The 10,000-nt window shown below is 38.4% G+C and overlaps 1 protein-coding gene and 1 long non-coding RNA gene across 7 annotated transcripts in view; one reads left to right on the forward strand and one right to left on the reverse strand.

Moving 5' to 3' along the window:
• The window catches only part of LOC136839398 (uncharacterized), a 441,312-nt gene that overhangs the window by 209,229 nt on the left and 222,083 nt on the right, over nt 1-10,000 (reverse strand). For 2 of the 3 annotated variants that reach the window (XR_010853309.1, XR_010853310.1), the window contains exon 2: nt 8,263-8,317. The exons of the other annotated variant lie outside the window; for it this stretch is intronic. This is a non-coding gene — a long non-coding RNA (uncharacterized lncRNA). The remainder of the gene's footprint in view (nt 1-8,262; nt 8,318-10,000) is intronic. 3 annotated transcript variants of the gene reach the window in all.
• twz (BTB/POZ domain-containing protein twz) overlaps nt 1-10,000 on the forward strand; it is a 240,450-nt gene that overhangs the window by 65,890 nt on the left and 164,560 nt on the right. The gene's annotated exons all lie outside the window — the stretch shown is intronic.

The raw sequence follows: 10,000 nt of genomic DNA on the forward strand, positions 1-10,000 counted from the left end.
AAGAAATATATACATTCGCTGGTGTGGTGAGAAATGTAAGCATTCGCTCCTTTACTATATTTACATGTATTCATTTTAATATGCAGTAATGGGTTTAGTGAGAAATACTGTATAAGAAGTCATGGATTAGGTAAGAAATATATGCATTCGATTGTTACGATATTTATTCAGTCATTGATTCAGTAAGAAATACAGGTATTAAAATATTTAGTCAGAAATTTGCATTTGTGGCTTCCGTTAGTAATATATGCAATCAACAGGTTGGTATAAAACATTTGTAAACATTGGTTTAGTAAGAAATATATGTTGTTATTGAAAATTATGTGTGACCAATCGTTCATTGAGAAATATATAGCGTCACTGGTTTAGTAAGAAATGCATGCAATTATTTAATAAATACATATAAAATATAAGAAAACACCACTTTAGTAAAAAATATTTAAAGTTAATGGTTTAGCCAGAAATATAAGCGGTTACTAGTTTCGTAAGAAAAAAAAATTACCGGCGTCACTGACTAAGTAAATAATATTTGCAAACATCGGTTTAGTAAGATATACGCAATAATTGGCCTAATTAAGAATTATGAGGTTATTTCATAAGTGAGAACTACATGAAGCCACTAGTTTAGTAAGAAATAAATGTGGTCATCAACATCGTAAGAATATGTTAACACTGGTTGAGAAAATAAATGCATTTTGTGATTTATATAGGCTTACCTGTAGTCACTGGTTAGGTAAGATATGTACGCAGTCAATGGCGCCGTAAGAGTTAGGGACGGCCAATTGATTAATTGTAAAAAGAATACATACAGCCACTGGTATCGTAAGAACTTGATGAGCTCTCTCTCTCTCTCTCTCTCTCTCTCTCTCTACACCTGATAATTAGGAAAAGAGCAGCATGAAACAGCGACACATCGTGCTGGCCTAGAAGAATCAACCAGTATCAACTAGGTTTAAGTCCTTTCTCGCCTTAGTATCACCATTACATGAAATACACACAGGCTACTTTGATGGGACGTGGTTAGAATGCTCACGTAGTTTCCAAGTTCATCAAACGGTTTTGGAGATGAACGGCTCACTATCCCATTTGCATTTCACAGAAAAGCGACCAATATTTCATAGCGCCGATCGCTAATAAACAGGAATACAAGATAGGGAATTAATGTACTTACGAAAACGTTGCTTATAATGAATTACGCATGAAATTCATATTTCTCTCTTTCTCTCTTTCTCTCTCTGTGGCCTTGTAGCACAAGTGGTAGTAAGCTCGAGATAAATGAGTACACCTGTGTTTACTCCCAAGATGAGGAGAGACGACATGACGGGTTTCCTTATTCTTTACGTATTTATTGACGAAAGTAGTGAATTAGGTACATGGTCCTTAACGCATTTACCATCAGTTCAAAGACGGTTTATATATATTTGTGGTACAGGTGTATCAGAGAGAGAGAGAGAGAGAGAGAGAGAGAGAGAGAGAGAGAGAGAGAGAGAGAGAGAGAGAGAGAGACTGACCATTCGCAGGCACTCATCCATTTACATCTTGTGAGTCAGACCGTGAAATATGGCAACAAGTTCTGCGCTTTTGGAACGTAATACAGAACCTCACGAATTACTCGAACTATTACGACCCTCTTACTTGCCCGCCCTAAGAGAGAAGAAGGAAAAGAAGGAGACAAGATAAAGATAAAGCGAAAAGGGAAGAAGAAATCACGGAGGGAGTGAGGGAGGGAGTGAGGGAGGGAGACGGTGAGGGAGAGAGATTTAAGGAAGGAGAAGCAGGCGGCAGCAGCAGCAGGTCCGGATGGTGTCGAAGGCTGGCAGGTAGGCGGGGCAATAGTCTCTGAGGTCACAGGGTCAAGCGGAGAAACCGCAGCTCCATTGGGGGCAACAATGGACTTTGCCCTCTCCCTTCCCCCACATATCACTCCCCACCTGAGGAGACCACCAGACTGAAAAGATGGGACTTGACCCTTCTCCCTGTTGGGACCAAGAAAATGGATAAATGGGACTTGGAGCTCTCCTTCAGACGACCAGAAGAGTGGATAAAAGGAACACGACCCCTCCCCCGGCTAAGACCAGGTGAACAGACAGGTGGGACTTGGCACTCCCTCCTGAAGGGCACAATCGCAAGGATATTCAGAACTTGGTCCACCTCCCACCCCAACATCTCATGAGACCAAGTAAGTTGCTGGATGGGACTTGGCTCCCCCCTGAAGGGACCATGCTAGTAAAAAGCTGGACCTCATCCTTCCCCCGATTGGACCAAGCGAGTAAATAGTTAAGATTTAAACCTTCCCCCTGATACGACCAAACACGTAAATAGTTGGACTGGTCCCTTATTGATTTGTCATTATTTTTTATTGTTGTTTAAAGTTATTTATTACTTTTTTGTTTATATTTTTATTTATTACTTTTTGTTTTATTTTTATTTATTACTTTTTTGTTTATATTTTTATTTATTACTTTTTTTTTATATTTTTATTTAAAGTGTTTTTAAACATTTTTTACAATAGATGGGACTTGGCCGCCCCCACAGCCCGTGAGGAGACCAGGCAAGTGGATAGAGAGATCTTTGCTGGCACAGTGGAGAAAATTGCTCAAGGGGTGAACGCCCGGTTCCTTCCAGCAATGACTGGTAGTATCCCGTACTCGTGTCAGGAAGAGGTTTTCACTGACGCCAAGTAGCCGTTGGGCAACCGCAAAAGAACTATGGTGGAAAGTGAGTCTCAAGTATCCTATTTCCCTTCAAACCTTATGGACCGCTTCAGGGCAAGAGCCCGTGCTCACATAAGGTCGGCAGTCTAAATCAAACGCCAGGAAGAGGAAGGATTTTCCATTACTCAGCGGACTCCATCGTACAACATTATTTTCCAGTCTAAACTCAATTTATTTTATTATTATTATTATTATTATTATTTTTATTAAACTCCGTACAAAGGGAGAGAAAAAAAAGAATCACCATTCATACTTCAAGTGCTGAGTTGTTGACTGACTCGTACGCAGTAAGCTTCTACAACATTATTATTATTAATATACTGTTAACAGGTGTTTGAGAAGGCTGGGGTTAACGAAAATAGGTTACTGGACAGGTTACGGCGAGAGAGAGACGAGTGCAAAGGTGTTCCTTTGTTGAGAGGAAGTTCTAAAAAAGGAAAGGATTGGGAGGTGGATTTGGAGGAGGAGGAGGCGGCACAAAGGACTCCCTTCGGTAGGGAGGAAGGGGGAAAGGACTCCAGGACCGAGCTGTAGGTAGTAGCCCTTCTGGTATGTTTAAAAGTACAGAGATGAATGAAAAAAAAAAAAAAGGAGAATTTCGCTGCTTCCTCCTGTTGCGTTTGTAAGTGGAACAGAGGAAATTTTTACCCTGGTGGGGATACAGCATGAAAAGCATCGCAGTTTTATAGTGCATATATCCGGAGGCAATAAACACTATAGGGACTGGCGGTTGGCTCTCTCTCTCTCTCTCTCTCTCTCTCTCTCTCTCTCTCTCTCTCTCTCTCTCTCTCTCTGTGATGCTGTATATTTTATTGCAGCTTTACAAAGAGAACATATATACACCAGCCCTCCACTCCGTTGGTTTATTGGATTTTTTCACCGTTTTTCGCTATAAATGGTTTTTCGGTTGCTGCTGGGGAGCGGATTTCATTGTTTCCAACCCCTTTATAAATGAAAGGAAAACGCCCACTTGATGTTCGGCCAAAGAGAGAGGGATAAAACATTCTGCAGTATTGATGGGAAAAACGAGCGTCGTTTGCTATTATTATTTTTCGTAATAAATATTATCTGTAAAAGCTAAAGTGACCACTGAGGAACAAACTCCAACAGGGTCACCCCAATGAATTGTCATTGAATAAGAAGAGAAACTTGACCCGAGTTACAGTTTAAGAAGTGGCACAGCTAAGAGAAAGACACCAAAGGGAGCGGGTGGAAATTAAAAGACAGAAAAGAATGGAGCTGGGGAAGGGGCCTGAGAAGGGACGTTGCTTTGATTATTAACTTTGATGATTATTGTCTACAGTGTGTTGTGCAAGGCACGCTGTGAAGGGAACCTCCGTTAGTTAGGCGACTTTGGTTAAGCTGACCTTATTTTAGCGAGGACCTTTGCCTAAAAGAGGCCCGTAAGTCTGGTAAGGCGTTGAAGGGGATACATACCGACCAACGAAGGCGTACTTTTCTAAGGCGTGGCCTGTGGTAAAAAAAAAAAGTCCAATGCTGCAGAGGAGATACCGGGGACAAACGACAATTGACAAGAAATAACCGCTAATAGTTATTGATAAAACGATCGTTGACTTATGTTGCACAGACAATCTCAATACACTTGAAGCTCTGTAAGGATGCGCTCAGAGGTTAGGCAACCATATGACGTTGGAATTAAGTCAGTCATTCAGTTCACTCTAGCGGAGGATATAATAATAATAATAATAATAATAATAATGATGTGAAATCCAAGTGGACAAAGGATAAAAAATAACGGCGCCATGTAAATTCCACCCACGAAAATGTCAACCGGAAAATTCCACCCACAAAGATTCCACCCAAGAAAATATGTTAAATATCATATTTAACACGGGGTTTCACCCACTTTACTTGTTTATTATTTATTACTTGTTTAATTATTTCCAACCACAAGAATTGTATCACTTAACTGTAAACAATTCTGCTGCTGTTTAATTACTTTACACAACCATCTTCTTTACATAATGGTATTTAGAGTTAGACTCAATTTTCCTAAGATTCTTTACTGAAGCTTAAACGATGGCCCTAACATTTATTACAAGTGAAAAGGGGAGAAGGAAATTGTGTGATGAGGAAAACTATGTATATAAGAAGCATCGAGACAATCCTACAAAAAGAAAAACTTACTGGCGATGCAAACTATTATATAAAGGCTGTAAAGCCCGTATTCACACGGCTTACAACTGCAATGAGCCGGCACTGATTTATAGTTCTGGTAAGCATTCTCACCTTGCATCACGAGCAGAAACTGATTAGTTGCTGTGAGTTCAATGCGCGAGACAGTTATGCATGATACAGAACATCGACATGGGAAATAATTGCGAGTGCCACTCAGCCACTAAAGGAAGAAGCAAAATCAAAGCTGCAAAGTTTGTGCACCCTTACCTTTCCCGTAATATTCAGAAGTGGAGAGAGACGGACTGCTTTGGGGATTACTGAGCTTCCGACATGTCGCACAGGATATGAAATTCCAGATTCATCCAAACATCTTCCTGATGGATCACTTTTCTCAGCATATGATGGCGGCATAGATGACTTGGGCCGTATTCTAATATTTGCCACGGGATCAGGATTGCATGATTTACCAGTGAGTAACATATGGTCGGTCCTGTGATGGAATGTTTCAGCGAGTAACATCAGGTCCTGTGAGGGAACGTTTAAAGCTTCACCAAATCTCTGGACCTAGATAATCACGGTCCATTTCGTCGTTAAAGAAAGGTGTTTCCCGCATGTATTTGCTTTGTTGCCTAATAAACAAGAGGCCACCTACCGAAGACTTATTTCAGCTATTCGTGATTCGTGTCCGTCCAAACAGTCACCCAGTGCAGTGTATTATGGATTTCGAACCAGCTTTGCAAAATGCCTTCACTGCAGTGTTCGAAAGTGCTGCTTATCAGGATGTTTGCTTCAATTTGGTCAGTCCTGATGGCGCAAAATTTGCGAACTAGGTGAAAAGGTACAGTACAACACTAACTCTTCTTTTCCAGTAAAAGTGAAATGCTTTAGTGCTTTGGCATGTTTAACCACCCAAGATGTTGTTGATGCTTTTGAATTTCTTTCCGATGACGACAATATACCGACAGAATTTATTTCATATTTTGAACAAACTTACATTGGTGTTTAGCGCGGAAAAGGGCAACGCAGACGAAGCGTAGAATCTCGTTTCCCTCAAGAAGTATGGAATGTAAGAGAACGTACTCTTAAATGACGAACCGAGGACGAACAATCATGAAGGTTTTTAATACTGCTCGAAGAGCCTCTCTAACAAGTGTGCATCCAAATTTGTGGGCACTTTGTTCTGCACAAGACAAGGAGATGCCTCCCAGAAAAGAAAGAACTACAAGTCTACAAATGAAAGACTGAAAATCTTGTTGAAAATGTGTACTATGGAATTTCTAAAAGAACCATGAAAAAGTATTATGTCATTCTAGATCCGTTAGTTTTAAACCCCTTTTTAAACAATTAAAAAAATGTATATTTTAAGAATCAAATACACGTTTGGGATCATATGTTTCTATATTCATTATTAGTTTCTATAATTTCTATATATTCTTGGGTGGAATTTTACATGGAGAAATTTTCGTTGGTTGAATTTTCTGGCTGAAATGTTCGTGGGCAGAATTTTCGTGGGTGGAACTTTCGGACCACCGAAATAAGACAGCAATTTATTGTTACGGAAACCAAGACGAAAATAAAAATTTCTCAAGAGATTACCAGTGACATTCTCTCACTAAAAGAAAACTTCAAAGCTAGAGTAAAACCAATCCTATAAATGAATATTTACAGACCTGGAAGATGAATGCTCATAACAAAGCTTAAGGCCTCACCAGCATTTGCGAAATTCACAATTAACTTGAACAGTGCCTTGTTTGTTGATCATACTTGTACTTTATCAGCCAATGATAACATGTACATTTTTTTGTAAATGATCTTTCATATTATAACTGTTTCTCCACGCTAAATTTAAGAGGTATGGGTCGGTTAGGCCCCACCCATCCTGTGTCCCAGCCTAGCTGCTTTATTCACTTTTCTGGTTTTCATATTATGATTTTTCCTCTTTTCCAAAATTTAAGAGGTTGGGGCCACCGGTGCACCCATCTCCTCTCTCACCCTGGCTTCTCTGACGTTTATGACTGTTATATAATTGTTTCCCCTTAACAAAAAAATGTAAGTGGGAGGGGACGGGTGGACAAGAGATACGCAATTTCTGTCCTACCCTGGCTACATTTTTTTACGTTCAGGGTTTTCATGATATAATTGTTAATCCTTGCTAAATTTTAAGGGTGTGGGGCGGCCTGTGCCACGCAACCCCTGCCCCGCCCTGCCTGCGCACCATGGTTACGAGCCAACATGAAAACTTCTTGCTACTTTAAAGTATAGAGAGGTCCATTTCAGACATGAGGGATACGCAATGCATCAACGTAAAGTTAAAAAGAAAAATGTTTTCGCCGTATATTTTCATTTCATAATGGATACTGGACATTAAAGGAAGAATATCGTAAAAGAAAGTGGTAGAGCGTTGGACAGACTCGTTTCACTGTTACCTCAGTGTCATTAGGATATGATGTTTTTCAATAAAAGATGATTCCTTTATTTTGCCATATTCAATATTAATTTTCTCAAATTTACTAAGGTTTGCAGCCTCATGGTGCAATTATATATATATATATATATATATATATATATATATATATATATATATATATATATATATATATATATATATATATATGAGCTTTTTGGCACTACCCGTGCTGGAACCTGGCGCTGCTGTCTCTCCTACCCTCCCGATCCCCTACCTACCCGGCCCAAAACCCGGGGCGGACAAACAGGTTTGCTCGAAGAGGTTTAGATTTCTCCCATGCCCTCTCGTTCCCCTACCTACCCCGCCCCCACCCGGGGCAGACAAACCGGTCTGCAGGGTGTGGGAGGCTGTGTTATATCTCACCCACTGTCACCCGGGGGAGGACAAACAAGATCCACTCGGATTTTGTTATTATGGATATATATTATACCTCATTCATAAGTCGCAAAACTGCGCGTGACAAATAAATACGTATTTGTCCACTGGAAAGGTGAAAATTAAAGACCAGGTACCCAGGCCTTTCGTGTATCACGCACACTTCTTCGGGGTACAAAGTAAAATAAAGAAATAAAGAGGAAACTTTATAAAACAAAGATTACAACCATAAACAAGCAGAAAATCAAAACTATGTGTAAGCAGTATTTTAAAAAATGACTGCCCTTGCCATACAATAAGAGTACTTTGCAAAGATTTGCGCTTAGTGGAACAAGCAATCGCTAAAAGATGACATTGTACTACCCTACAATTTTATAAACAAGGTAATTATCTAGTTTAAAGAAACCGTCCGAACTAAGATTCATAAAATGATTATTAAATGCTTAATAAAAGCAGATTCAATTATATTTCTTTTAAGAACATTACAAAATAATACATCAGATGAATTTTCCAGCCTATACAGTGGTTAAAACCATTCATACACAAAAATAAAGCACTTTTCTTGACCTGATCTAACTGCTCAGCGATGTTGCTTGTTAAGGTCATCCAGCTCCTTGCCAGTCTGAAACAAATATATTTACAATTATATCCAGGACAAGGAATCGTTTAAATACAACCATAATTTTGTTTTGGTAAATTACTAACAATAAAATTTTGAACTGTTCCTGAATTCTTAAAAACAACATTTATCTTCAAAGACTTTAGCAATTTTTGGATAAAAGAAAATTTTACATTACATGGCAGTATTTAAATATTTTCACCCATAGAAGATTACTTATGTTTATTGGAATTAAAGTTTTTAGCTTTTACAAAGATGCTTCAATCATAAATTTTGGGAAATTTAACCTAATTCCTATGTCTAAATCTTACAAAATTCAGCATCTACGTATTCCGGACTATATATCCTTGGAGCCCTTAAAAAACAAGCTACAAAAAACTGAAAGTTTCACATTGATATGGTGATTCGAATAATAATGGATATAGGAACAAACGTTGGTAGGCTTTATTAAGCATTTTAATAATCAACTTATGAATCTTAGTTTTGTCTCTTTCAACTAGATAGTTAGCTTTTTTACAAAATTGTAGGGAAGTACAATGTCACATTTAGCGGCTGCTTGTTCCACTATCTGGAGTTTGAGTACTTAAGTGTTTGTAAAGTATTCTTACCTATCAGGTGGTAATGACAATTTTATTTAAAATAATGCTTACACCCGGAAATGATGTTCTGATTGTTTATGGCATTAATCTTTGTTTTATGAGATTCCCTTTTTATGTCAATACTTATGTTTTACTTTGCACCCCGCAGTGTCCGTAATACACGAAAGCGCTTGGCACCTGGTCTGTAATTCGCACCTTTCCAGTTTTATTTACCTTTCAAATAAATCCAAAAGTTTTATTTACCATACAAAAATGGGAATAAAAGCACGTTTATATATATATATATATATATATATATATATATATATATATATATATATATATATATATATATATATATATACATACATATATACATATAGATATACATACATACTCCAGAAATGCAGTTTAAAGATATCACGGCTGCAATGTTTCAAACTAATTACCCTCAAAATCAGTGTTCCGCTAACCCATTACTAGTTACCGTTTGCTGGTGTTTATACAGGAAACATCTCCGAACGCAAGTTTTCTGACGAAAATCAGCGGTAATGATGTTTTAAAGCTCTCGTGCACTTTAGCCTTTAGAAAAACGTACCTTCATTCGAAACTTAATTATATTGCACTCGAAGACTATCAGTTTTGAAATGAAGTCATTTTGTCTTGGCGCGTTTTCATTAATTAAATACAAATGAGCTAATTTCCAGGGCTAATTTTTGGGTCCCTTTTCGACTGGCAAGTTATTACTGGACGTTCAGAGCTTCATGGCCGTTTATTCTGTTCAGTCTCGCTCTCTTGCACGAGAGCAACTTTTTACGACCGATCATCTAGGGAAAAATTATTCATTAGCAGAATCGAATCACAAATAGATGCAATAACAATTAAATGAACAGTGGCACTCCAGTGCCCTTTAAATCTAAGTTCAGCCCCGACAGGAAAGGGGGTGAGAAGGGGTGAAAAATAATATGGCAATAATGACAGATATTAGTGTCTAAATCATAGTTTTTGAGGTCGCTGAGATGAATAGTGACACTCCAGTGCCCTTTAAGTCCAAGTTCAGCTCCGATAGGAATGGGGGGTGAGAAGGGGTGAAATATAAAATGTCAAA

This window comes from Macrobrachium rosenbergii, chromosome 6, assembly GCF_040412425.1.
Source record: "Macrobrachium rosenbergii isolate ZJJX-2024 chromosome 6, ASM4041242v1, whole genome shotgun sequence".
NCBI lineage: Eukaryota > Metazoa > Arthropoda > Malacostraca > Decapoda > Palaemonidae > Macrobrachium > Macrobrachium rosenbergii.